The sequence below is a fragment of the Anopheles gambiae genome, chromosome 3 (assembly GCF_943734735.2).
Source record: "Anopheles gambiae chromosome 3, idAnoGambNW_F1_1, whole genome shotgun sequence".
Classification (NCBI taxonomy): Eukaryota; Metazoa; Arthropoda; class Insecta; order Diptera; family Culicidae; genus Anopheles; species Anopheles gambiae.
Genome location: NC_064602.1, coordinates 51,442,843 through 51,448,499, shown reverse-complemented (window position 1 = coordinate 51,448,499; position 5,657 = coordinate 51,442,843). Strand labels below are relative to the sequence as shown.

The 5,657-nt window shown below is 43.6% G+C and overlaps 1 long non-coding RNA gene across 1 annotated transcript; it reads right to left on the bottom strand.

The window, feature by feature from the left end:
- Positions 1 to 3,109: 3,109 nt before the first annotated feature.
- On the bottom strand, positions 3,110 to 5,270 carry LOC133393643 (uncharacterized). Its single transcript, XR_009766301.1, has 3 exons — positions 3,849 to 5,270; positions 3,651 to 3,741; positions 3,110 to 3,585 (listed from the first exon to the last, which is right to left on the bottom strand). It is a non-coding gene; the product is annotated as an uncharacterized LOC133393643 (long non-coding RNA).
- Positions 5,271 to 5,657: the final 387 nt, after the last annotated feature.

The following is a 5,657-nucleotide window of genomic DNA, read 5'->3' as shown; positions in this document are numbered from 1 at the left end:
TCGCATTAACACGTTCATCCCGGCGCTGATTTTCATCAACTTTCTTTTCCACCAACATCTAGAACGCAGGCTGGAAAGTCCCTGGGTCCTGCAATCGATCTGAACGTGTTAAGCATTAAGCATAACTTTGTTACACTAAGCTTTTGGGTAAAAGTAAGGCTCAGCCCTCTACGTTACATTGGAGAAGCGTTACATCCCTTAAAATATTCCCAAGCAGCATTTTATTTACTGTTTTGTCATCCAGGCGACCGACCAGTGTACATTATTTGAATAAAAAATATTTTAAATTGCGATAGAAAAACACGAATTGCTTTAAGATGAATCGATTTCTACGAGATTTAATTTTAGAACAACAAGTTAATAAAATGTTTAATATTTTTCATTGTTTGTTCTACGGTTTATGAAAAATTGTCTGAAAGAAGGAAGTTCATAAACACCCCAAAAGCTTTAAATTCGAGTGACATTCCCTATGAGTATAAAATATAAAATAATAAAAATATTTATGAATAAATATATATATAAAATATAATTATTACCTATTCAATCTGTGTTTCAGGCCATTTTGAATGAAATTTACTTTAGGTACGAGGGCTCTTTTAAAATGTGGTTATTGAAGTTTAAAAATACTTGTATGTATTTCATTATCCTGCTTCATCAATAACTGGGTAAATAGATAGATTATCATTTTTTATTATTTACTCTTTTTATGTGTAAGATTGTTATAATTATAATTATAATATAAATAAACAATATTAAGACATGATTATTTATTAATTTGCTCATCCACGGCGGTTAAAACAGGCGTTCAAAAATGCTACTTGGGTTTGTGATAAACAGGCGTTACGCGTAACGCTAGCGTAACGTCCCGCTGTGCAAATTCGAGCAGTTTTCTGCGTAGTTTTTTGCGTAGTTTTGCGTCAAAAAATACGCAAAAAAATACGCTAGACTTCAGCCAAAACTACGATAGCCGGCGTCCCGCTGTGCAAATTCGAGCAGTTTTCTGCGTAGTTTTTTGCGTAGTTTTGCGTCAAAAAATACGCAAAAAATACGCTAGACTTCAGCCAAAACTACGATAGCCGGCGTATTTCTTGCAGTTTTTAGGTGCGGAACGAGCGCCATCTGCTGAAGGAATGGATGAACTATTTCAGACGGCGGAGCAAAAAAAACGGCCGAAAAATTCAAAAAATATTGGCGCCCATTCCTTCCTCCTCTTCCTCTCACTCCCTTTCCCCTCCCTGCCTTGCCTTACTTGCGCTTCAGCCCGTGCCTTTCGCCGTCAGCTGATTGTGTGTATGCGTTGGTATATATGTACATTGCGGTTGTGTATTGTATTTGGTGGGTATAGCATTTATTTATTGTGTGTGACCTTGACGATGCGGGAGAAGCTGGTTCATTTTGGGATTTAAAGTGTTATCGGTGTGTATTGATGGTTTATTTTATTTCGTGCCGCTGCTGATGAGACCATTCGATGCCCCTGCCAATTGAGGGTGAAGAAGCCTATTTAAAACAAGCGTACGAGAATGTCTAACACTAATCTAATATTTTTTTAATTTGAACATGTTTGATGCTTCAACAACCTTGTAAGCATCATGTAGTACGGTGTATAGTGGCAATAAAAAATATTTTTTTTCAATGTGCCGGAATTTGTCTCGAGTTTTCTGGCCACGACACACACACACGGACACACACACAGCGCGGGGAAAGTGATCGTCCACTCTATCATGCCGCGATCCCCCTCCCCTCCCGGTGCTTTGAGTGAGGAACCAGCCTTTCTTCCGATAAGGTAGCCGTAATCGATCATGCGGGAGGGGGGGGGGGGGGGTTGATGGGGGGTGTGTGCTCGCCTGCGCGCTTTCGTGGGTGCGTGCTCGCGTGCTCGCGTGCGCGCGTACGTGCATTCGTGCATGCGTGCATGTGTTCGTGCGTGCGCGTGTGTGTGTGTGTGTGCGGGAACTCCAAAACTGTTTGATTCTAATGCGTGCATTGTCACCGGCTGCGTCTACACACTCCATGCATTCTTAGAAAACGCACTGCACGCCGCCCGATCGATTACCGCTACCTACGACACAATACAACCAATTAATTGGCACCACCATCTTTGCGACCGGTTCTGCTGTTGGGGGTATTAAAAAGACAAACGATCGAAGCAAACGTGCGTCTGATATGTAGCACATTTCTTTCCAATTCAGCTAGCGGATGCAAGTGGAAACAACATTTTGAATTGAATCCATACAAAAGAGGATTCTGGATTTGTTTATTACGGTGCGCGTATGGTGCTGCACCTGTCCGTCCAGAATCCGGCGGCTTGTTGGCTCAGAGTCGATATCATGACGCCGAGCGACCGGCACTGCCTTGGAAATGGGTTCGGCTCGGTAGGTTAATGTTTTGGTCGATTGCATTCCGTGCATTTGTCGCGTCACAGCGGTAACACGGCAGCAACAAAGATAAGCCAATCTCTTCTCCGGGTGTGGGCTGTTATGCTGTGTTATTCCTCTTCTTCTTATTCTTATTATTGGCGTAATGGCCTACGCGATCAAGCCGGCCTTTTCAGGACTTGAGTACCACGTAGCCGGATAGTCACTCCTTGCTACGGCGGACGGTTCATACGCGGTTAGAACCCACGACGGGCATGCTGTTAAGATGTGCGGAATGATGGCGGTGCCGCGGGCCCGCTCTTATCCAGCGGGCAACTTGCATACTGCCACACTGTCTCCTGCTCGATGCATACGCTGCAGGCAGGGGGAAGGATGCAGCTCCACAATAAAAAAAAAACACCGTCATGAACACCTTCCTTTCTTTGACCGATGGATCATAATATTCCGCAAGAAAACACATTCGGCGACAGTTGTGCACACACACGCACACTCACACCCATGCGCATACGACTCAGCATATCTGTGCAATCTACAACATATAAAAGGAAAATCATAGTGTCACATAAACTTAAGCTTTATGTAATTTGGTTTAAGCTTTCCTATGCACGGCCATGGCCACCTGTCTTGCGTGCGCTACTTGGAATTAGGGTTCTGCGCGTTGCACAGCAAACCCTCCAACGTGAACTAGCGATTCCTTAGTCATTTGTACATTGCAGCGATTGAACTCATTGCGCGTTTTTGGTTTGATTTGTGAAAATGCAACTTCATCGCCGCAATGTTTGTTAACGGTTTTTTTGAGCGCCACAACAGCTCGCGAGCATTGACCATACGCGTGAAAGAGATAGCGCTATGGAGGGAAAAAGCACGGACGACGGCTGACAGCTATTGGCCGTCTGACGCACCAACACATCTAAACCTTCGACAGCGCGCTCAGGCGAGGGGTATGAGGCAGAGCCAGGGACGGGTAGCTCGAAACGCTGCTTGACAAATTTGCCGTAGGAGGGAAAAAGAAAGCATGAGAAAATGCGCGAAAGGGAATGATTTCTTCCGTCGCTTTGCTCAGGGGGAAGTGTGCAGTTTTTTATTCACAGTACTGTTTGGCAAAATATCAATTCTTGATGGCGCGTACTGGCGATCAAATCGTTGGCTGCTTGCTCCACCGATGGCGCGTGCTGTTGGAAGAAAAACACTTGTTGTTTCATGCGTTTTCCTGAGGAATGAAAGATATATCTAGCATTAGAATGGTGAACATAACTAGGACTATTTAAAACTTACCGATCACGAAGATATTTGAAGTTAAACGGCGACTCTGTAAGCCCGATTCACCTTCTTTGATCGGTTATCAGGTGCTTTGGTAATGAAATAGCTAGGTGTGATGGCAAATAATAGAAGAATAAACAAACATTAAAAGCAATACGATTGTTAAAACACAAACATTATTTGAAATATTCTTCTTCTTATGCATGCACTTACCCGTAGATAATGTAACAAAACAAACTGCAGTTACGCCTGCGTTTACATCTTTCACGTTTTACTTAACCACTTTTCTATAAACATTTTATAATTTTCACTGCATCTTCCGGCACCGATCCTTCGCAAATGAAATTTGCATTCGTTCTGGCAATGAGTTTCGAACGATCACAACACAGCGCGAAAGTGAAGAACACAAAGTAAATGGCACTATGTACAAGTGTTGATCATTTGGTCAAAATAGAGTATAATGGTATTTATTTTACTTCAAATGAATTTAATTTATTCTGATTTACATTTCAATTATTGTTATCAGCCTAGTTGTTAATGTTTAAAATTTTGATGAAGTGAAAACATCATTACCAGATAAATGAAACGACAAACGACGCATTTTGACCATATCGAATAATGATCGTCTTTACACATAGTGTCATCTCTGGCGCTTCAGGGTCTCACGCTCAGAGCAAAAATTCTCGCAAATTCGTAACGGTGGGAGCGTTCAGCTGTGGAGGGCTGGAGGAGTGCGAGTGTGTGTCTCATGCACACAGCGAAATTTTGGTCAACACCTCGATGGTGGGAGCGTTTTTCCATGGGATGGGGTAGTGGAGTGCGAGTGTGTCGCATGATTCCTTCAAAACTAGGGCCAGGGGTAGCGAGAGGCATCAAAATGAGTTACTCTTTGCCAAGCGGGAATAAGAGGGGTTTTCAAATTACAGAGGTTGAAAGTGAATGAAAGGTCCATACAAGACAAGAAAAAGACAGAACATTTAGTATGCAGCCTTAACTGTTGCTATAGGAAACTGCGAACAGAATCGCTAATTTGAGCATACATCTTTCAATAACCATGGCAACACCATACTCAAATAAGAGGGACACAGATTTCAGAGGTTTTCCAAATTAGAGGAACAAAAATGTATTGGAAATCAAGGGACTGTGCAAAATGTTCAAATAAGAGAGGTTTTTCAAATTGGAGAGGTGTCAAATAAGAGAGGGTTCACTGTACTCCAAACCAACGAGCCATCAGATTCTGGACGGACAGGTGCAGCACCATACGCGCACCGTAATAAACAAATCCAGGATCCTCTTTTGTATGAATTCAATTCAAAATGTTGTTTCCACTTGCGTCCGCTAGCTGAATTAGAAATAAATGTGCAACATATCACACGCACGTTTGCTTAGATCCTGTGTCTCTTTAATACCCCCAACAGCAGAGCCGATGGCAAAGATGCCAATGCCAATGGTTGTGTTGTCTCTCAGGTAGCGAGATCAAAAATGCATGGACTTTGTAGCCGTAGCGGATTAAAATGTACGCATCGGAATCAAATAGTTTTGGGGTTTCCACACGCACGCACACACACACGCACGCACACACGCACACATGCACGTACACGCGCACGCGATCACGCACGCACGAAAGCGTGCACGCGATCACGCACCCTCCACCAACCCCCCCCCCCACTACCTACACGAGCGAGTACGGCTACCTTATCGGAAGAACGACTGGTTCAGCTATCATGTAGCGCATCCTCATCCCTAGCGCCGGGCGGGGTGGGGAATCGCGACATGATAGAGTGAACGGTCACTTTCCCCGCGCTGTGTGTGTGCGTGTGTGTGACGAGACCCGAAAACGTGAGAAAGATTTCGGCACATTAAAAAAATTGTAATATGTTTGATAACTGTTACGATATGTTCGATTTTGGAACGGTTGCCATGTAGTATCTTTGAACTCGCGTTGGCCAGGGTGGCCTTCAAATATCGTTACGGTAGGTCATCTTTTGCCGAATTAAGCAGAACTGAGGTGGATACTGTTTC